At 36.0% G+C, this 24,449-nt stretch overlaps 1 pseudogene; it reads left to right on the forward strand.

Annotated features, from left to right (window-relative positions):
* Positions 1–16,769, forward strand: part of LOC105291434 — a 103,285-nt pseudogene extending 86,516 nt beyond the window's left edge.
* The last annotated feature ends 7,680 nt before the right edge of the window (positions 16,770–24,449 follow it).

The following is a 24,449-nucleotide window of genomic DNA, read 5'->3' on the forward strand; positions in this document are numbered from 1 at the left end:
CTACAATGTCTATGATGACACAGAACATGCCTGTCCTATCTCCACGTCTCAAACCTCATCAGCATTGGGCATACAGTAGCTGCTGAGTAAATCTATGCTCCAAGATTAGCATTTTACTGATTTGTATTGAAAGCATAATTCCGAGTGAAAGATAGATGAATATATAAATATGTATATAAATGCAAATAAGTGCAGAATGGGTGTTATTGTTCTGCTTGGGAAAAGCAAATAGCAATCGCACAATTTTTGATACCTTTCACTGTTTGACAAGGCTCGGAAAATTCTCAGGCGTCTAAAAGGACAGTTTATTTTATTAAAGATATAATGGTTAACAGAGAGGAATTCCGACATCCTGGGACAGGGCAGCAGCCCAGAGCAAGCAAAAGTGAATGTTTTCTAGGACTCGCTTGGCATAAGAACTTCTACATCAAAAGATGAAGAGGAAGACGCGGATGGTTTTCTTCTTCCTACACGTTTCACCAGATGAAGAAGGGCGTTTCTCTCGCAAGGCTCTGCTCTGCCATTCAGGCACGCGAGGGTTGATTGGGAGGGAAAGTAAGTCCCTAAAGTAACGTCGCCAGATTTAGCAAATAGCAGTACAAGGTGTCTGGATAAATTCGAATTTTAGATAAACAATGAGAATTTTAAGTATAAGTGCCAACTGTTATAGTTGGGAGTCCTATATTTTCTCTGGCAATCCTACCCCCATAGCAGGGTAATTTCAATCCCCACTTCCCAAGACGGAAATTTCGATTTGATCGTCGGCTTCCTAGAGTTCCATTTCTTTCTTTTTATGTTACATTTGTCACATTTTGCCCTTCTCAAGGCTGAAAGTGACTACATTGGGGATTTTTTTTTTTATGTCATTACTTCTCAGTTTTTCCAGAGAGCAAAGGGTCTCTTCAGGGAGCAGCATCCTCTTCCTGTGGGCGCTGGAAAGTAGCTACAGTATCCCACATAGTAGCATAAAGGGACCCTGTTGACACCATTTCTCAGACTGGATCAGATAGACTCCCTAAAAGAAGTCTGCATGGCCTTGAGTATTTTGACACGCGAGTACAGAAAGAATGAAAGGGGACTAGCCTTGGGGAAACCTAGTCTTTATTTCTGGCTCTGGGAATGACTCCCCATATGGTCGGTCACCCAGCAAGTCATTTCAAGGTTTTCAGTCCACCGCCCAGACCTTTTATCATGTGAGGGCTGATAACAATTCCAGAATCTCCTAACTAAAAAAAAAAATAAAAAAACAAAAAGAAAAACCCTTGAAAAAAAAAAAAAGAAAACCTGGGGGGAAAATGTTACATCGCTTGTTTAAAAATGCTTACTTCTCAAAAGGAAGCAGGATGGCATAGAATATGTATAAATATGAACTCTTTTTAAATAAAGTGATGTCTCATTTCCCTGGCATTTTCAGAGAGCATTCTACATTAAGCCAAGACTTTAGAAAAATATTTCTAAATCCTGCATCTCTGAGCATACTGAAGAAAAATTTGCATTTTCTTGATGAGTCTAAGGCAACATTAAAAACCTTGGTTATTCCGCTGTCTGTGCTCCACAAAACGAGTAAACAAGAAATAAAGGCATAAAAAGATGTTGTACTTTTGAAAGCTTCCAGAGTCATTGCGATGCAAAGGATGGTTCGCACTTATGCTAAATGACCCCTGCTGCTGGCTTTTATGGTGCTCTGTCTCTCAGGCTGCTGTCACTTCTCATTGCTGTCACAGGCCATCATTTCTCCCCAGTGCCATTTTCCATTTTTTCTCTTACTTTCCATACAATTTTATTGGGAAAGTCATATGTCCTGTGACAAAGCATGTGGAATTTGCCACTCAGAGGCATTTTTACTTACTTCTGCTTTGCCACCTATTTTCCAAGTGGTTGAGATTGGCAGTTTCTGGAAGGCTCTGATAGATTAATAGCTTCACGTCAACCGTAGGTCCTATGTACATACAATCATTGATATTTATTTCAAATGTTGAATGGTTAATAAACCTTTGGATGTATTAATAAGTATTGTGTTATTTCGAAACATCACATATCTATTATCAAAAAGTAATGAAATGTATGCTTGACAGCTGCTAAACCCTCCCAGTCAGCTGAATTACCATATTCCTTCATTTTGAGCACACCTGAATAAACATTTTAATGTTCCTAAAGTTGAGATAAGTCTTATCATTGATATGCATATTTAATGTGGCAATGTTCCTTTGGTTCCGGAAAAGCTGCTATTAAGAAGGATGCTTCTTCAACTGACAAATTTATAGATTACAGAAATAAGAACTTTTTAGAGTTTTTCCACACACAATTCAAAGAGGCTAAGAGCAGATATTGTGAGAAGTAATATTACAGATATTACTAATACAGCCTTTAATTATCACCGCACCTTTTGCCCCACGTCATTACCTCCTTCCACACTCCAAAGGAGAGTATAATGCTGATATGTAGCCTTCTAGTCCATTTTTCTACTTTGATATATAGCCTTCTATTTCATAGATAGATAGATAGATATAGGGAGAATTTAAAATCCATTATTATATTGCATGTGTTTTTATATTATAGAATGATATAATAGTATTGTTGTGTAATTTGTATCATTCCACATTATGTTTTGAGAACTATCCCAATATGGACAGATAGAGTTCTACAGTAATATATGTAGAGATAATTTATTGCTTTTTGCTGCAGTGTACCCTTATCACAAATCATCACAAGTTGTATGTTCATTCATCTATTAATGGATATTTAGTTTATTTTAAATGTTTTCTGCTGCCAACGAACTTCAGTGAACATGCTCGCTCGTGTCTCTCGTGCTTGGGTGCCGAGATGTCTCGCAGCTGTGCACTGATCTGGGCTCCAATGACTCGTGGAAGCCGACAATGCACATATTTCTTACTCTGCCTTCAGTGATGCTATGTTGGCAGCTCCCACCATGGTGGGAGCATTTACACTATAGAGAACGGCAAACCTACAAATCAAACTCCCTGTCCCTCAACCAGAAAGCCACTCATTAAATATTTACCAGCACACCACTGACGTTTACCAGTGTAGCTCTGGATGACTATTCCCTGAAGCGGTATTATTAAGAATTAGGGTATGCTTGTTTTTATTTTTATTGGATGCACCCAAAGTTGCTGTGCCACCGTCTACTCCCACCTGACAGAATATGAAAGTATAGTCTCTAAAATGTCTTTACAAAGGCTTGATATTGCCAGATATGTTCATTTATGCCTACATGATAGATAAAAACTGCCATCTCATTACTGGTTTCATTTGCATTTTCCCATAGCCAGTAAAGTTGAGCATCTTTTCATATGCATAGTAGACATTTGGATTTCATTGCCTTTAAATTGCTTGGCCCCTTTTCAAATTGGCCAGTCTTTTTTCTTATTTAATTCTAGGTGTCCTTTATATAGTCTGGAAAACAAATCTTTGTTACACAATCTATAAATGTCTTTCGTTAACCTGTCGCTTGTCTTTTAATCTTGTTTATGGTGTTTGCCATGTATGAACTATGTGATCTTGAAAAAGATACTTAATATCTATGTGTTTTATAATTCTCATCTGTGAGACTAGAACAGTATTTGAACCCACCTTATTGATTGGGTTGATACATGTATATTAGTGCCTAGCAATTATTATTATTGTTATTGTTGTTAGTATTACATTGCTCTATGAAAGTTCTTGGTTTTGATATAGTTTTTTTTTTTCCTTTCTGCTTATTTATTGAAGAAATTTTTGACAAATCCAAGAGATGGAAAGACAGACCATTCTATTTTCTTCTTTTAGTTTAAGAATGTTTTATGTTTAGGTTGCTTATACATTTGACTCTGCTTTTCGTTTCCCTTTATTCTGAGAAATCCTGAGCTAGTAGGTGCTCAGAACGAAGAAAGGAAGAGAGGGAAAGGGGAAGTCACATGAATTTTTATAAGTGATCCTGCTAAGAAACTCTCAAAGGGGAGCGAGATGAAGGAAGAGCTAGTGGGACACATTACTATCAACTGTACTTCAACCTTTTAAAATGGAAATCCTTATTCCCTTGTCATATTTATGTCAAATATTACAGGAGCTTTAACAATTGATAACTTCCAAGATGAGTAAGGGCAACTGGTATCTAGGCCTTGCTATGTTTTATCTTATACATGACAATGATCTCTCCCTCTATTCCCTTCCCAGATAATATCCGGGTAATTCTTAGACCCTAAACTGTCTCTCCCTGAATCATGTTGGATTTTTTCCTACATATTCTTGGGATTTAGGAAAAATCCAATTTCAATTTATCGTCAAAAGGTAAGGCGGGAGAATGGCACGCTGGCTGCAGGTCGTTGCTCCTCTCATTCCCCACAGGCCTCCACCCGACGGCCACAGAACTAGCACACGAAACCCTCAAATCCAGTATGTCTCTACCGGGTAGGACCTCCAGACTGAACAGTTAACAGTACCACCTCTAGCAACTGGGGAGTCTTCATACTCAAAAGTTTGGGAATCGCCAGCCTAAATGACAGGCAACAAGAAAAGTGGACTTCCACGTGCTTACCTGGAGTTGAGAATGTTAAATTCATGCCAAGCTGGAAAGCTGAGAAGTTCACTGTCAGGTGATTTTAGTTTACTGGCCCCTTCTGTTTGTGTACCCGCTTTTAGTCCATCATCAACCAATTAAGTTATTCAAATGTTAAATCCTTAGAATTAGAGATTTTAATAGTATAACATCCTGCATTCCTGGGAGTTATGCGATGCATATTGCTAATGTCCAGCTTACTACATCATATCAAACCGAAATGGTCTTGCTTACAGGTGACCCTTCCCTTGACTGCAAATCATTAGTCTTTCTTACAACCAGAATTTTTGTGATCCATCATTATTGTGCCTAAAGCAGTTTTTTTGCACCAATTTGGGTTTTTCTACATGAGTTCCCAAGTGCACAGTTCAAGCCAGAGAGCAGTGTATAGTCTCTGAGGTAACACTTGTACTTTTGAAAAATTACCACCTTCGTGAGTCAGCAGTCTTAGATGCAGTTCCTAGACTATTGCATTGGAGTTATGAAAATAGCTGGAAATGGAGAAAATAAGAGTGATGATACTAAGGAAAAGATCATCGTGACAAGAATGAAATTACTATCATGCTGAACTTAAAATATCTAAAACCTCCGATTGGATGTTCATTTGTCTTTATATAGCCATTTGCGCACTGAGTTTCGAATAAAAAATATAACCATTTAGAAAATGCTAGAAATATATGTGTGTGTGTGTGTGTGTGTGTGTGTGTGTGTCTGAAAGGTGATATCTAATTATGGATTTGAAGAAAGTACATCTATACAATTAGAAAATAGCATTTTGACTACATTTGTCACTGGCTTCTTATGAGAGGAAATCTGTTTAATTGATCTTTATACCCCAGCACAAAATACAGTGCTATCTCCTTTTTAAATTAAAATTAAATGTATTACAGTAACTTTGGTTAATAACTTTGTATAAATTTTAGGTGTACAATCTTATAATACAATATCCGTGTATTTGGTTATGCGCTCATCACCCAAAGTCCAGTTTCTTTCCATCACCATATATTTGGTCCTCCTTGCCCTGTTTGTTCTCTCCCAACCCCCTTTCTTCTAGGTTATTGCAGCATTAGTCACAATAGCCAAGACGTAGAAACAACTTGTATCCTTTGAAAGATGAATGGATAAAGAAGATGTGCTGTATATATACAATAGAATATTACTCAGCCATAAAATACATGAAATATTGCCATTTGCAACAACTGGGGTAGATTTTGAGGGTAGCATGCTAAGTGAAATAAGGTAGATGAAAAAGGACAAGATCCATATGATTTCACTCATATGTGGGCTATAAAACAAAAAGCAACAAACAAATGAACAAACAAAACAAACAAGCTCATACCCACAGACAATCGTATGATGGTTATCTCCTAATAGCACTCAAGACGGCTGTGTGCTGAACCAACTCATTTAAGTGTGTACGAGCCTCTATTCCTATTTACTCCAGATATCCAAGACCACTCTCATTACATAAAAATTTAGAATATTTAACAGTTAGAGCCCTCTTTGTTTCTGTTTACTTACAAAAAACGCATTCCCCTCTAAACTCCACGTATAATCCTCACAAAGATTAAGCCACTCATATGGTCTAAACAGATGCCAACTCTTACATAAGTGCCAAAATTCAGCTTTACACTATTTTTACTTCTTACTTCGCCACTATTTCATTCACCAGCCATCTTAGTGACAAAATAAATGGGTGCAACTTTTACATACGACTCCATTTAAATGAATTCCAGTCCTTGTGCCCGTTTTGTGCAAGCTTTTCAGAGGTGCCGGTGAGAGCGTGGCTAGAGAAAGACTGAGGGATTGGTCTGTTATTGGAAAATGGAGAGGAAGTAGCATTTTATGAAATTGAGATCATTATAATGCTTCCCATTAAAACATTTTTAGAGTTCACATTTCAAGCTTAACACAGTCTATCCTGTCAGTTGGCAATATTCCAGACATAAGAACCAATAAGATCATCAGTGCTTCCTGAGGCTCCTCTAGCAATGAAGCAGGCAGCTCTCTTCTCATCACTGTCAAAAGAATAAATGACTAAACAGCAGACAATCCTGCTGCATTTAAAACATATAAAACACTTGTATTGCAGTCTTTTTCAGTGAAATGAAACAGCTGTTTTAAAGGCATAGCATTAGACCTTAAAGATTATGAATCTAACTTAGAATGATTTAGTCCACTAAAATACACACTTCACACTAAGTGCAGGCTGTCGATTTCAATGAAGTTATAAAATTGCCTTATGAAATGGTCTTAGAAAAATCTATTTCTTTGAGACATTGTGATAAGATTTTTTTCTTTCAGAATGTCAAAGACCTTGCTTAATAATTAGATCTTTAAAAAGCCAACATATCTTCATTTTTTAAAATAACAACAAATAGAGAGACCCCTACTCTGAATGCTTACGGGGGCTCTGGTCTGACTCCATAAGGGATTTTTCTCTGTTGTGAAGTTACACATTCAGTCACAACCTTGGTTTATCATCTTATTGCCACTGTATTTTTCCTGATGTCACTGGTTTGAGCAACGTCTGTCAATCAGTACAACATGAGCCAAATTTACCTTTTGTTTCTGAAGTTTAATTTATTGTGCAACCTCAAAAAAAAATGATGAATTTAGCTCTCCCCTTGTTACTAAGCTAGTGGTTAGCAATTTCTAGCAACTTAAAAAGAGGTTGGAGCCCATGGTTTCAAATTCAGATTAATATACGGTTATTTAAGCCACAAAGGAAATAACGACATCTAATCAGGATAGTCTTGAAGTCAGTAGAGACGCCTGCTTCCAATCAGTAATTCTATATGCCAAGATGTCTTCTGAGAAGTACATTTATAGATGTATTTTTGAACTTCCTCTGTGTCTTGCTGTGAGAAGAAAAACATCCCTAAAAGTACAGTCCTGCAAAACAGAAAAGGCAAGAGAGCTGTGACGCCGACACATGCTGTTCGTGACCCTCTGAGACTTCCTTTTAGGTGGCAGTTGGAGATATTGTGTCACATGTGAACTGGCAAAATAAGGAGTCACAAAATCTAATGTGTCAGCAAAGATGTCTGACATGAAAACAAAAAAGATATGTGTGCTCATGTGCGTGTGTGTGTGTGTGTGTGTGTGTGTGTGTGTGTGTGTGTGCCTGAGAACATAATAAAAGAAAGTATAGTTTACTGGTAAGATTTTACACTAAGGGATTCTGTGATCGAAAGTTATTGACAGTTTCAACCAATTAATATTTTTGAGCATCTATTTTATGTAAAGAATTCATCTGGACATCATAAGACATACAAGAGAAGGAACTTATTAGGGATCCACCTTCAAGGAGCTTATCACTTAGTTGGGCCAAAAACACCAACATGAAAAGTTGACAACTCTCAAGGGCAGCATATAAATGACCAGGAAGTGGCAGAGACAATAAATGCTGTGCCTCAAAGGATTGCTTTGAACCAGCGAGGTCAGTAAAAACCTCTAAACAGAGAGAGATATAAATGACCCTGAGCCTTGTCAGTCAGAAGCTAATCTTTTACATCCTAGTATTTACCCTTGGGTAAATTCCTTGATCATGCATAAGATTCTTTAAAAATTAATTAATAGGCTACTATGATCACATGACTTCAGTGTCTCCCTCCTATTGTGCAAGGGCCAACTGAAAATATCATTCAATAAAACACAATATTGATATTTCTGAACAGATGTTGAATTAATAATCACAGTGCATATTCTGAGCTAAATCCAACAACAAATATATTTAAAGAAATGAAATCTGAATGTTTTAAAACCATGACTATTTTTTATAGAAAATAACCAACCAAGATTATGTTAAAATGTTTGCCTCCCTGAGGTAAAGAGCAAAAGATCAGGAAATGAGTTGATACTCTCATTAGTAGTAGAATAGTGCTTAAGGTAGACCAGCACAACCAAGTCAACTTCCAACCAAATGACATAAGCAGATGACTCTGTGTGTGTGTGTGTGTATGTGTGTGTGTGCGCACGTGCGCACGTTCGTGTGTGTGCGTGGGGGGGTGGGGAATGGGGCAATCAACCACCAAATTATAAAGACATTAGAGAAAATTGAGCCAGTAATACTAAAATAACGTGCAAGGACATAAAGTTTAACTGAGTAGGAAGAGAATCCTAACATAGACATTATAGAAGAACCATCAATTTCTATGAGGATAACGCAGGCCGTGAAAGAACAGATGACATGAACAATTAGCTGCACATAACTCTACAATCTAACGAATACAGCAAGGCTGCTGAGGAAAAAAATATTGGCAGTGAAATTGTCTAGCGTATCAGATATTGGTATGAAGAAGAAATAAATTAGATCCAAATGTCACACCATACACTATTATAAATAAAAGTGTAAAATGCACATTAAAAACTATACATGTCAGAAAAAAATAGAAAAACAGATTCGTAAAGTGACATGGGTAAATGTATTAAAAAGAAAGCAATGAAATCCCAAACTGACAACATACCTAATAAAAGTTTCAAATTCTGGATATATAAAGAACAGATAAAAATTATGTCGGTGCTCACATTTCACTGGCATTAGAAAAGAAATATAAATCAAAATTCAGTTACCACTACACAGCTGTGAAAGCCCCCATATTAAATACTACTAATAAGAGTCAAATGCTGAAGACAAAAATTTTACAGGGAATGAAAGATATTCGCGGTAAACTGCTTGACTTAATGTTGGATGTTGACAGAGCCATAATAGCAGTGTCCACCAACACAGCCCTGGGAGAGGGCGGGGGGAGGGCCTAAGAGAGCCAAGGGGATGCAGTCGTTCATTTCCAAAATACGTAACTAAAGAAACAGCAACTTAAGCATTTTTTAAAAAATAATATGGACCTAATTACTCGAAGAAACAGACGAAAAGAGTTGAGTCATGGCTCTGGGGGCTGGACGAGAGGAGCAAAAGATTGCTGTTTTTATATGCCTTTTAATACAACAGTCAGCTGTGTGCTAATGCTTGCTTTGAAAATCAAATTTTTTCCAGTACAATTAATTAATTCGAGAATAATTTTAGGATACTGCAAATTTCTTATTTCCTTATGTGTGATTTTGTCTGCAAGAAACACTAGGAATACTGCACCCAGCTCAGCTGGGTGGGAATACACAAAACACGCGCACACACCCTCTAATATCTACCAGGTCCCTCCGGGCACCATGTGTCTGAGCCACATCCATCCACACCCCTTACTATGTATGCATATGACTCATAAGGATGAGCAATCGTTTCTTCTTTGTCATACCAACATTGACAATTTTAGTTTGTTTTTAATTTTGCTCTTGAAGTATTTTAAAAATATGATTTTTTTCTAATTGTTACGCATCAAATCACTGTGTGTCACTAATGAAGTATTTGAGTGTCACGTACCTAACCCCATTTTTTGCCCTGTAATGTTTGTTTATTTATTACTTAGTTTATTTATTTTTTAATCAATAACTTTACTTTTTAGAGCATTTTTAATTTTATGTAAAAATTGAGCGGAAAGCACGGAGAGTTCTCAAACACGGTTCCCCCTGCGGTTAACATCTTGGGTAAGGGTGGTGCATTTCTTACATTTGATGAGCCAATATTGATACATTATTATTAACTAAAGTTCACTTATTTTGTTGCACATTCTATTGGTTCTGACAAATGTATAATGATATGTATGTTCTATCACAGTATCATACAGAACAGTTTCACTACTCTAAAAACCCTCTGTGCTCCATCTATCAATCACTCCCTCCATGCTAACACGTGGCAACCACGAATCTTTTTACTATCTCCATAGTTTTGCCTTTTACAAAATACCATACAGTTGGAATCATACAGGATGTTGCTTTTTCAGGTTGACTTATTTCACTTAGAAATATGCGTGTGTTTATGTGACTTGATAGCTCACTTTATTGTCTTGCTGAATAAAAGTCCATTGTACGGATGTACCACAATTTATCTATCCATTCACCTACCAAAGGACATCTTGGTGGCTTCCAAATTTTGGCATTTATCAATAAAGCTGCTGTAGGGTGATTAATTTGTAACTTATATAAATGTCTATTCACTATGTTGTAAACCTGAAACTAATATAATAATATTGTGTGTCAACTATAATTTTAAAAGTTTTTAAATTAAAAAAATAAATAAAACTGCTTATAAACAATTGTGAGTAGGTTTTCATGTGAACATAAGTTCTCAACTCATTGGAGTGCAATTTTTTTCAACTCAAGGAGCATGATTGCTGGATCACATGGCAAGAGTATGTTTAGCTTTGTAAGAAACTGCCAAACTATCTTCCAAAGTGGCCATACCATTTTGCATTCCCATGAGCAATGAACAAGGGGTCCTGTTGCTCCATACCCCTGCCAGCACTGGGTGTTTCAGTGTTTTGGATTTTAGGCATTCTAATAGTTGGTAGTAGTATCTCACTGTTTTAATTGCAACTCCCTAATGACATATGACATTGAGCTTCTTGTCATATGCTTATTTGCCATCTGTATATCTTATTTGGTGAGGTGTGTGTTCAGATCTTTTGCTGATTTTTTAATTTGGTTGTTTCTCTTCTTATTGTTGGATTTTAAGAAGTCTTTGTATGTTTTAGATACCAGTTCTTTATCAAATATGTGTTTTTGCAAAGATTTTCTCAACATCTGGCTTGTCTTTTTTATTAGCTGAACAATGTTTTTCACAGAGCAGAAGTTTTTAGTTTCAATGAAGTCCAACTGACCACTTTTTTCTTTTGTGGGTCATGCACAATTTTGCACAACTCAGTGATTTTTAGGAATTCACAGAGTGTGTAATAGCCACTAACCACATTTATTCTTTTTAACCATTCATTTATTTGACCAGATAATTCCATTTTGAATAAAGTTCCCAAAATAATTGGTTCAGAGGTACTGAGTAGCATAACTTATGGTGAAAAATTGGAAACTAATGCCAAACAGTTGAGAATGGATAAGACAAGAGAATATTAACTATATGAAATACTAAGGTTGTGTTAAACATCACTAGCATGCCAACCCTCTTTACATACAAAAATAAGTTCATGGAAATGTCAAACAAAGAAAGTAGCATATAAAATACCATTCACACATTCATAATAGTTAAAAAAAAGTATAATCTGACAAACAGAAAGAAAAATCCAGTAACATGTATTAGTTAGAATGAGTAGCAATAGTTACTGTAAAACAAATCCTACAATCTCATACTAAAAGTTTATTTTTCATTCATGCAAAGTTGAATATGAATGTTTCAGGCAAGCAGCAGCTAAGGGACCCAAACTCTTCCCATCTGTGGCTCTACCATCCACTAAGCCTTGGAGTCCTTGGCCCGTTCCTTTCTCTGCGTTTTGCTGGGAGATGGACAAGAGTGTGAGGAGGTATTGCGAGGGAGGTTTTATGGGTCAGGTTTGGAAAGCTGAACCCACCTGCATCCGCGTGGCCCCACACACCTACCTTTAAGGCGGGCTGGGAGAAGCGGTCTAGACGTGTGCCCAGGAGAAAGAGGAATGCTTTTGTGCCCACATAGCACCCTCTGCATTTGACAAAAAGAAACTCTGGTTTCCTTAGACTCCTTCCTCCTTTCAATTTTGCTTAATCTGTAATAACATATAAGCATCCCTCATATTTTAATCTATTTTGTTCCTGGGTCCAGATTATGAGAGTTTAGATACCACTTATCCAAGTCGATTAGGTTCCTGTGTTCAGATAGGAAGAGTTTTGATAGCTAGGATTTATTCACTCTTTCTCTAAAAAGAGAAAATTAAAATTTGCAGCCTCTCTGAGCTGATACCCTATACTTCATTTCAGACAACACCTCCTAAATCAACTCAGAGTATTGCCTGTCCTATTTAAAAATTTTATAATGAGATTACACATCTTGCCAAGGAAATGATGTGTAACAATCCTTTCTGTAAGTGATGCCTCCTTCCTAACCTAAATCTTTTTCTTTTTTTGAAATAAAGCAAAACATCAAAGATTTTTTTCTAAGCAGCACATATTAAGAACTAGTGTTTGGTTATGCATTGGTAGCATTCATCAGTGACAAGTTTTATGTTAACAGTGATATTTTATATATAAGGGTCTGTAAACATGCTATATTTGGGAAGCAAAATATCTTTATTATAATAATCCATTCTAATTTTTTTTTTATTTCCATGATCACTTTAACATTGTTCTCTCGATATCTTTTCATTTTAACAAAAGTGTTATAAAGCATTTGGAAATTTTTAGGGTAAGTCAATTATTATCTTTTAAAAAGTATTTTCTGTGTCTGCTTCCTGGTTTTTCCAGATTTTTACTATCATCAACTTGTATAAAATGTTTCATACAGGTTCCTGGGGTATATTTACATTTAATCTATGTTTAACATGAACAGTATTTTTATGTTTACTATATTTAATCTCTGTAATTATGAGTACCCTTATTTATTTTTCCTATTGATGTTCTATTACTATAGTATTCTGTTACTATATACTTTATGTTCTCAGATAAATCATTATTAATTTATGAAAGGCTTTTGTTGCTAAGTTATTACATTTATTTCTTTATTTTCTAACTAGAGATCATTAATGTAAGTACGCAATTGATTTTTTTGAAGTTTACATTAAAATCTTGCAATTTTGTAAACTTCCAATTTTTTGGTTGATGTCCTTGATTTTCTGTATAATTATATAATTAGTAAACTATATAATTGATTTCCTAACAAGATATCCAGAGACCTTATTTGGGGCCCTCCTTCGACTATATCTTTTTAAACAGTAGTTATAAAGTTTCAATAAGGTAAACAAAGTTTGATCTGTATCCACTCTTAGTCTTCTAATTAAATAATTGATTAATTAAAACAAAAACTATTTAGAAAGTTAACCGAATTAAACTATGACAGATTAGAAAACGTCATCTGAAGTAATCGGATTTGGAATTTGATTTCTATAGACATTAAAAAAAATAACGATTGGTTGATATTCTAAGTGAACATATTAGATGTAACATAATAAATTTTATAAATGCACTCTTTGTATAGCATTAAAATTTTACTACAATGGCTGTCAGTTCCTAGATCATTAACTACTTTGGGTGTTATAATATCACCACCTACTGGAGAATTAAGATCAGAAGGTTTTTATTTTGGAAACTCTCATCGATAGCAACATTTATTGAATTTAGACATTCCTAGATTCATAACAGTTGTTAAGGCATTGAGGTTATAACCCCCTACTTTACAAACATAGTAAAATAGACACGGAAGGACTAAACAGTTCAATGATTTGCCCAAAATCACACTACAAATTATATATAAAATGATTATATAAGACCAATTACACATCGGCCTATACTGCAGGTGTCCTACTTCTCATTCCCACAATCTGTTTTCTATAATCCAGGACAACAGACAACACGTTCATTGTCAGCGTTCATTATAATAATGAACTAAATAACTAGAACACTCTTAAAGTGAAAACAAAGTTGGTTTTCCTACCAAAAGTATTTATCATAATTTCCCATTTGTCTTTTACTGCCTCATAGATTAAGAGCTAAATTTCTAAGTTTTATGTTTTCTTCTATAGGTGACCATTGATTGAATGATTTAGTATGAGCAATCTAGTTTCTCCTATCTTCCTTTTGTTTTCTCACCCATGATTAAAGAAAGAAGATAGCACTTTTTAACTCTTTCAATAACAATTTAAAGACTATTGGAAATTGCGTAGGAAAGCAGCCACCCTCTTAAACAGTAAATGAGAGAGTAAATTTGTGCTAAAATTTGCTACTAATTTCACAACATCTATCAAAAATTTAAATCTCATGGCCTTTGACACCACAATTCCACTTCTAGGGATTTATTTTACCAATATTTTCACACAAATATTCATTGTGGTATTACTGGCGATAGCAAAAACAAAACCAATCTGGAAACAAGTCATTAATAGTAAACTGATAAAAGAAATTGTAGGACATTGATACAGCCCTGCTATATGAAAAACTGTGCAGCTCTCATTTAAAATGACATAGTTCTACGTATACTTATAAGAAAAGACTACACTTTATATTCCAAGAAAAAGAGTCAGTTTTGCATTATATGAGTATTGTTATTCCATGTGTATAAAATTTTATAATTTTATAAATATTTACAATAAATGTATATTAATACATGGTTTTACATAAATATAATTTTATAAATATGTGATAAATATATACACACGTAAATAAATAAATGCATTTGTTTATGCACAAAACGGTCTCTAAGGCATATTACATCTTATTAAAAGGCAAAAGATTTATATGACCTAAAGAAAAACCAAAGTATGTTATTACATGTTATTAAAGTTATGACTCATAGAAAAGAATTGTCCTACATGCTGGGGTAAACTGGAGGGGCAACTACGTAGAGCTTGCTACAGTAAAAACCACGATATTTTCTCTATATTTCAAAAATGTTATAAAAATCCATACAGTATTTAGAAAGATATTAACAACTAAATTTAACCTTCAAAAGTTGTTTTCTAACATTTAATGTGTTTCTAAGTGTGCTAATAACTAATATAATTTTAATACATATATGTTTTTATGCTTGAAATGGCTACATGTAATTTCTAATTGAGACTTTTTAAAAATTATTTACGCTAACTCTTGATTGCCACTATTGACGAAAACTTTTATTGCACTAGTATACAATAAAAAAGTTTTTACAACCATGCAAAAATTATCACATAGCTGAAAGTCTATTTTTTAACTGAACATAACTGTAATGTTAAAAATTTCTTTGGTGATGTGACTGGATTTCCAAGTTAATCAAACATTTCCATACCATGTACTTCATAGTCTAAATAATACCTAATTTGCTAAAGGCATGTGCCGTGGTTTGGATGGCCCTAGATAGAATTATATAACATACGTAGTGTTCTGGGTTGAATCATGTCCCCCTAAATTCAAGTACACCCAGAAACTGAGAATGTGATTTTGTTTGGAATAAGAGTCTTTGCCTATACATAATTAAAGTTCAAGATAAGATCATTCTGGATTAGGGTAGGTGCAAAATCCACCAAGAGTATCCCTAAAAGAGACAGAAGAGGAAAAGACACAGGGACTCAGAGAAGAAGTGTTTATGACTACAGAGGCAGGGGTTGGAGTGATGGATTTACAAGCCAAGGAAAGCCAAGGATCAAGAGCCACCACCCAAAGCTGGGAGAGAGGCAGGGGATGGATTGGCCTTCAGAGCCACCAGAAGGATGCAACCCTGAAGGCAGGAGCCTTGATTTCAGAATTCTGGCCACTAGAACTGTGAGAGAATAAATTTCTATTTTAAGCCACCCAGTTTGTGATAATTTGTCAGGACAGCCCTGAAACACTAATGTACATGGAGACCACCCACAGACAGGGCCGTGGCCCTGAGAGGAAGCCTCTCAGGGCCCAGCCACATTTCCTGTCCTCTGAGGACAGTGGAAGGAAGTGATTTTCCGAGAACTGGACTTCGCCTGGGCAGCTCGTGGCTATGGAGTAGAGGACTCGCTTTCACAAGGTAAATTGAGACTTAATTTTCAAGACGGGAAGTCCATCAGACAGCCGTGATTTTACCCAGCATTTCACAGGCCTGTTTCAGTCCATCATCTCCCATACAAATAGTTCAAGAAAACAACTTGTGAGTCCAACACTTTCTTAGAAAAAGATTGATGAAAATATGATCTTCATTCAATCCTCGTTCCAGTGTGATAAAATGTCCTAAAATGGAGAGTGAAGAAAACAATCAGAACGTTTCGGAGAAACCTGCATCTCGAACAGAAGGAAACTGCTTGGAATTTCAAGAAGAAATTAAACACATAGACAGTGAACTTGAAGAAAAGACATATTTGAAAAATGCTTCAAGACTATCACTGCACGTAAATCTCAATCACTTGATCCTGGGTCCCGCAATGGTCTCCAAAATGAGTTTGTGAATGAGAACCTTCCCCAAGAGGCCTAAATGAAGAAAAGATGAAACTGGGGAAGCAGATTCAGGAGAAAGACCTTCTTCTGAGGTGAAAACTAGTCAAAACATAGAACTCAAAGAATGGCCTGTTTTGGCTACAGTTGTTAATAAGGAAGTGGAGATGCTGTAGCCAGCTGTTGCTTTGAGAGCTACAGTCAGCCAGGTCTGAGGAGAATGAACCTCACTTAGGAGACAGGCCACCGTGGGTGAGATGGTAAATTGCTGCACTGTAACAGAACTGAAGACAAATTTGTGTTTCATTCATGATTTGTTTTTTCTCCAGAACATCTCTGAGAATGACAAGTTAATTAAAAGATACTTGTACATTTTAGAGAGAAGGTATAAACCATTAGGGCTTAGAGAAGATATCCTCGTAAACATCAATTTAGGGTACACTGTTATATAAATATAAATTAAGTTTTAAAATGAAAATTTGGTATTTTGGGTAGATTTTCCAAAGAAAATTTGACAGTTAAAGAAATGTGGGGGAGGGAAATCATGTTTAAAAAAATGGCTGCCCACGGTTTGTATGTTTCAACTTCGGTCCTAGGGGCAGGCTAACCAAGTCTGAATCCCAAGTCCATATTTCAAAGAGAGAGAACCAGATTGGCCAAGCTTGAGTGACGGCTGCCAACTCATTTATCTGTGTTCAAGGGTCAGAGTCATATGAGTGGCTGCCAGGCCTCATCCCTATGGATGGGATGCAATCATGAATGAATGGACACCCAAAATCTTGGCTCTGTCGCTAACTACCTGTGTAGCCTGGGTCGTCTCATAGCCTGTCTCTTTCTGTTAAATGAAAGAATTAAACTATGATTGCTAAAGTTCTTTTGAGTTTTAAATTCTATGGTCCAATGATTCAAATAGAAAGAATTGTAGGAAGCACAGTTGATCAGCAGAGGCTGGAGTTGGGAGAATCAAGATGGTTAAGACCCAGCGTTCCTTAAATGACAATCTTACCACCCTGTGAGTTCTGTGAGTAAAGTTGATCCCCCTTTAAGACAAATGAACTCAAATTGTCTTAGGATATAGGCATGTATATTCAGCAGATCCTCAGACAACATCATTTAACTCAATGTCATTCCATTATAATATCGATGAGATGTACTGACACTTAATTCTTGTTTAGATCTGTTAACCTAATTGGTTTCATCATACATCATTTCGCTTAAAGCCACAGAATCTAACCACAATGTTAAGGGAGGACTTGCCATATTCTCAAGGTCTTTGGTACTTCAGTGACTGGAGTGTGGCGTCCTGTGACCTAACACCTATGATATTCTCATGTAGGCTTAGGACTGAGCTTGATATAGGAGTTTAAAAGGAATATAATATTTATAACATAAAAATATTTACATAGTATTACTCCTTTAACAGTACTTAAATTCTTGAAAGCATGCACAATCAAGTTTTATAAATGTATTTATATATAAACATTTTCTAGAATGATTTTACTTGTAAGACTCATGGAAAATACCCTTTGGGAAAGTAAAAGAACCTCCTGAAATAAAAATAATTACTTCTTATTCGTCTCTTTTGTTTACACAGACTTTAGTACTTAAGTATCCTTTAAGGTGGAGAATAATATTTGTTTTCTGTCATAAATTTTTGTCTGTTTGTTTTTAGTGCTTAATTGAGAGGTAATTGACAAATAAAATTATAAGATATTTAAAGTGTATGTGATGGTTAGATACATATAAACAATGCAAAGAAATTCCCACCATCAAGTTAACATGTCCATGATCTCTCATATTTACTTATTTTTTCTTGGTGAGGAAACGTAAGATCTACTGACTTAGCAAATTTCGATCATACAATATAGCATTATCAACATATAGAATATCACCATGATATTCATGATATCCTCAGACTTTATTCACCTTACAACTGAAAGTTGGTATCCTTTTACCAACCTCTCCCCTTTTCCCCCCATGCCCAGCATCAGACAATGGCCATCAACTCTATTTCTATGAGTCCAGCTTATTTTTAGATTCCACATATATGTGATACCAAATGGTATTTGTCTTTCCTCTTTCTCTGGCTTCTTTCACATGGAATAATGGCCTGAATTAATCATTAACCCCTGAGCTCCCTAAGTGGTATCTCATCCTAGCCAATGATGCTCTTTGAAATCTCTGACCTGTGACTGGGCAACAACAATGGGAAATACCCATTACTGCTGCTTTGTGCAGCCCAAAATGCATCCTCTTACCTTTGGCCATATTTACATATTTAAAAGATGTATTCTCTTAACTCTCTCTCTAAGGCTGTGACTCCCAGGGTCAGATACTGTTTACATAGCTGTGCTTAGCACAGGGCACTTGTTAATGGTTTTGTCAATAGCTGAAGAAGAAAAACAGGAGCCTGAAACCAATTCTTTTGATTAAATTAATTCGCCTTACCTGAAAAGAAGTGGAAAACAAATAAAAACTCAAAAGGGAACCAGCCAGAACTTCTCTCTATTTTGTCCCCACTGTAAAGAGCAAAGAAACATAGAACTAACGCGGAGGTTGTTTAATCTTGGACGTCATCTTTTCTTGGCTAAAGTCAGAGTCAAATAGCAAGAGGCCCAAACCAGTCTCACTCAGTTTCAAAAGCCAGACAGTTCTCTTAATTCATGAAAATTATTTTTGTTTAAGTTGTATATCTCATAACTTTCTCAAAGATTTTTGTTTTCAGATTTATGCTGCACTTTGACAATAAACAACAACCTATTGATTCTACAAAATGTAAACACAGCTCACTTCTCTATGCAAGGAGGCTCCTAGTGTCTCAGTAAAAATTTAGGGTGAAATTTTCTAATTGTACTCTTGTTATTCATACTTACTGGCCTAATTCTCATCTTTACTCTGAGGGTTGTAATTGGGAGTGTTTGTCTTGGGGCTAAGGAGGGGCGGGGAGGGTGGGAGCTGGGAAGGGGCTGGGGTAGTGGAGAAGAAAAACATTGGATGTTTATTAAATCTCCGGAGAGAGAGCCTTCCACAGAGATGAAGGTTTAAAGAATAACTAGGTTAAAATTTGCAATCAAATCAACTAGTAAAATTTAATTACGCTAGATGCTTTATTTAAATATTGTTTTCAAACTTTCTTTCTCAGGCTATTATGAAATGAATGGTAACAACCGCTGAGAATTTCACACCAATAATTCCTCTCTCTCTCTTTCTCTCTTTCTCTCATTTTTTCTCTTTTCATACCAAATGCAACTTTATATTTCTACATAATAACAATCACAGTAATATATTTAATCCTCTCTTATGTATATTTTATATAACACTGTATTCCTGAGAATTTTAGCTTCTCATGTTCAATAAAAATTGGGAAGGTTGTGAAGCTGGAGCTGGATTCTCAAGTTACAGCTGAAGTCTGTTGGTTGGTGCTCCTTCTGGTGGACATATTTTGCATTGCACATGCTTTTTTTTTTTTTAATGCAAGAACACATCATTTAAAGGCCAAAAAACATCTCATAAAGCCAATAACAATCAGGAAATAATCTCAAAAGACCATTGCATGATCAAAAATGCAGGAACTTGATAAGATTGAGCTGATTGTATGCACCAGAATCCGTCTAAGAGAACTTGTTAAAAAGGAATGGCTTGATTAAAAAAAAGAAAGAAAGAAAAAGAAATCTTACCATTTGCAGTGACATGAATGGACCTAGGAGATATTATGCTAAGTGAAATAAGTCAGACAGAGAAAGAGAAATATCGCATGGTTTAACTTACATGTAGACCTAAGTAACAGAATTCACAAACAAAATGAAAACAGACTCATAGATACGGAGAACAGACGTGATTGCCAGGTGCAAGGGGGTTTTAGGGGTTGGATGAAAAAAGTGAAGAGATGAAGCGGTACAAATTAGTAGTTACAAAACAATCTCAGGGATTTAGAGCATAGTACAGCGTATATAGTCAATATCAGTGTGATGGTTTGTGTGGAGCCAGATGGGTGCTGGAGTAATTGGGGGATGACTTCATAAATTATATGAATCTCTAACCATTTTGCTGTACACCTAAAACTAATATAAAATGAAATAAAACAGTTTTTAAAAGTAATGGTTTGACACTGGCTCGCAGAGAAAACTGCAAGGGACTGCTTACTAATAATCGTTTTAAAATGTTTGTTCTGATTGATAAAGGATAGGGAATTTGGATTTGGGAATTGGAGAGGGAGAAACTCTACCTTCACCCTGTAGCCTAGTAGTGTAGCCTAGAAGAGCAAGACCCACAGAAAATACATGCTCGCGAGCGCTCACGTGAACTTCTGTGAGGAACCCTTCCCAAGACCCTGGAAATCTGGAGCAGAGAAGACAGCAATGTAAAGGCCTCTACAATAAACCTAAGGAAATATAACAAACATAAACCCCAAACTTAGATATAAACCTTTCTGACATTTTTGAGTAGTGAGGAGGGTGAGGTGTAAGTCATAGAGGATGACACCCTCTGCTTTGGCAGAGTCGGGAATCAGAGTTTAGAGAAAACCTTCTTGTGTCCTCATAGAAGTGGGACTTTCTGAATACATGAGCTTAAAAAGTTTGGATCCTGGGCTCAGAGCAAGCCTGGGGGAGTAAATTTACAACTTTATAACTACAGATCTGGGGAGAGAACTTTGGAAGTTCTCATGTTTACATGGCAAGGGAACATGAGGCCCAGGTCTGTGGGGTCATCTCCAGGTTCTAAAAGAGACACTGGGGCTCGTGTGGCCCTTGGGGAAATATATTTACATTCCAAAAGTTTAGTGTGAGAACCCAAGGCCTTTTCCATCTCATCTCTAGAAAGCAAAGTTTTGTCTCCCTCCTTTGAGGCAGTTGCCTCTTTCTCCTGTATATAAGCAGAGAAATTCATTTTTCTCCTTCCATCTCCTGTGAAGCATCTGGCCACTTGTCATACCAGGAGAAGGCACTAGAAGAAAAATAAAAAAGAGATTTTGGTCTGAGACATCCAGATAAAAATAACTATTGAAAAGACAATTGGAAATATGAGTCCAAAGTAATAAGAAGTAGGTATTGGAAAAACGAATTTGGAAATCCTAAATGCAGTCAATCCTTTATTCACAGATTACATATTTGCAAATTCACCTACTCAATAAAATTTATTTGTAACTCCAAATCAATACTCATGGGACTTTTGTGGTCATTTGTAGACATGCGCACAGAAGCAAAAAATTGAGTTTGCCCAATGAGCATGGTCCTAGCTGAGAGCGAACAAGGAAACACTCTGCTTCTTGTTTTAGCTTTTATAGCTGTAAACGAATTCATGTTCTATTTACATTATACTTTTTGCATTTCTGTGCATTTCATTGGTGATTTTGCTGTTGAAAATAGCCCCAAGCATAATGCAGAACTGCTGTTCCTGAGTCCAATCTTCTAAGTACCTTGTGGAGAAAACACGAGTATAAGATAAGCTTTGTTCAGGCACAACGTGCAGTACTGCTGGCTGTGAGTTTAGTGTTAATGAATCAACAATATCTATTAAATAAGGTCTCTTTCAACAGCAAAAAAAAACATTAAACAATGTTATGTATCAATCAGCTAATGAAAATGTGCCCAGGACCTTGCAAGAACCTAATTCTGCATTTCCTCTAGGAGCAGTGGTTCAGGAACCACTAACTCAGTGTTCATAGCAACTTTATAGAACAGAACTACTGCAAATAATGAGAATTCACTGTGTAGAAATGGCAGGGATGAGAGTGGATGATATTGAGTAGCGAAAGTATATACAGTGAGAAAAGAAAAAGGCTGAAGACAAAACACTAGGGAACACCATTATTTAGAGGGTGGACAGGAGAGAAAATATTAGGAGAAGCTCAAAAGGAATGGTCAGGGAGGTAAGAAGAAAGTGTTGAGAATAATCCTGAGGAAATTACAAAAAGGGAACAGTCACCAACGTCAGAAGAGGCAAAAAAAAAAAAAAAAAAAAAATCTCCCAGGAGACACAGAGGAATAAAGGAAGAGCACACTTTTAAGTGTAATGGACCTGAATTTAAAACAGATCTGCTACCTAATAGCTGGGTTATATAAGGAAATTCATCTTATTTCTCTGATCCTCAATTACTTCTTTGTAGGAAGAAGACAAATCCTAAACCAGAAGGTTGTTGTAGATTACACAAAATAACACGCACAACCCATGAAATCAAGCAACTATAAATAGTCTATATTCTGTAAATATTAAAAGGTAAGGTTAAAATGTTTTAAAAGATGAAATAAGACCATTGTGTCCTACAGTGACCTCTGATCTTGGCATCAATGATATATCAGCATAAGTAAAATTATACAAGTGTCAGTTTCATTTATGTTGGGCAGTTGAACTTGGATACAGTTTATTAGTCCAAGATGGATAGGCCTGCATTTTATTCTACCTTTCCTATCTATATATGATAAAGATCTCTGTTGATATACCTTGTTATTTCTTGACTTCTTGTGAACGGAATGTGGGCTTTGGAGATAGTCAAACCTGGATTTGAGTTATGGATCCCTACCTCCTTCATTCATTCACTCATTCATAAACTTAACTAAATGTACATACTGCTTTCCGTAGCTGTGAAGCTGAGAGATCCCGGCCAAGCTGAAGACATCGAATCTCATTGCCCTTTCAGCCCTTTGACCCTCCCCCAAGGCCCTCAATAAAATAATTTGGTTCCCCTCTTCAAAAAAAAATAAATAAAAGTATATATTATGTTCCAGATTCTCTGACAAGGCACCAGAGATAAAGACATGGCCCATGGCCTCCATGATCTTACAATTTAATGTAAAGAAAAAATAAATATAATAAGGTGTTAAAATGAAGTTTCCAGTTTAAGCAGCCCGAGAAACAATAAATATTAAATGTCGAAGCAGATGTGAAACAGAAGCTCCCAGAAAATGATTCATCTAGAATAAGTTTCATGATTCTTGAAGCCCCCGTAACCACTTGGAGAATATAAAGTAGTCAGAGAATGAAGGAGAAATGAGGTGTTTGCGATCATATGTCTTTGTAGAAAAACGGGAAGAGATACTACGAGCTAAAAGAGAGGGGACTTCCAAGGGACCACATGAATGTCAGTTAACACTTCTATTCACGGTTAACATGTTAACGTGAGTGAAGCAACACAAACACATGTGGCCACTCCATAACATGACATGAGCAACTTCTTTCTTGAGTTGGCTAATAATTTCCAAATACCAGAAGAATATGTCCTTTCCTTTCTTATTGCTATTCACAGCTTAAGAGTTATAGACATGGCACACTTTAAAGTCTTAACTGCACTGTAAACATTTTCTCCAACACATTCTTAAAATAAAGTAGAAAATCAGTGAAATAATAGATTGAGCTCTTATTTGTGGTATTTAGCAATGTCTGAGGTTAATTTCAAGCTATCGGCAGTTGTCACTGAAAGCAGTTAGGAAAAGGTGTCCAACATGCCGTTATTTTGTATCTCTACCATATAGAGACGATCAATGTGAATATCCTCAAGGGCATAGATGATAACATGTATTGAAATAATTAGGAAATGATGATTTGTGAGTATTGATTAGATTGGTTTTTAATACGACTTAATTGTAAATACATATAATTTAATTTTTAATAATAGCTGTTTAACAGCCAGCCATGAAATTCCTGAAAATTGAACAATAGTCTCTCACGAGCCAGTATAAGCCACCACTTACACACCATTGACTTAAAGTACATTGAAAACATAGCCTTTACCATCCTGTCACTCTCAAATTACTAAAACATGGATTTTCCTTTCTATGAAATTAGTAGTGACCTTTGAGCAAGTAATCTCCTCTTCCTTTAATGTAGGGGGGTATCTTCCAGTCCTAATCTTACCTGATTATCTGTAGGAAATGACACCATTAGTTTCCTCCTTGAAACTGGTTCGTCACTAGCTTTTCCAGTCTCTTCTCTTCACCCTACTTCTGACTGTTCATTAACTTTACCTCACATGTTCTCCGTTTTCCACCGAGTCCTT

This window comes from Pteropus vampyrus, unplaced genomic scaffold (genome assembly GCF_000151845.1).
Source record: "Pteropus vampyrus isolate Shadow unplaced genomic scaffold, Pvam_2.0 Scaffold45, whole genome shotgun sequence".
Lineage (NCBI taxonomy): Eukaryota > Metazoa > Chordata > Mammalia > Chiroptera > Pteropodidae > Pteropus > Pteropus vampyrus.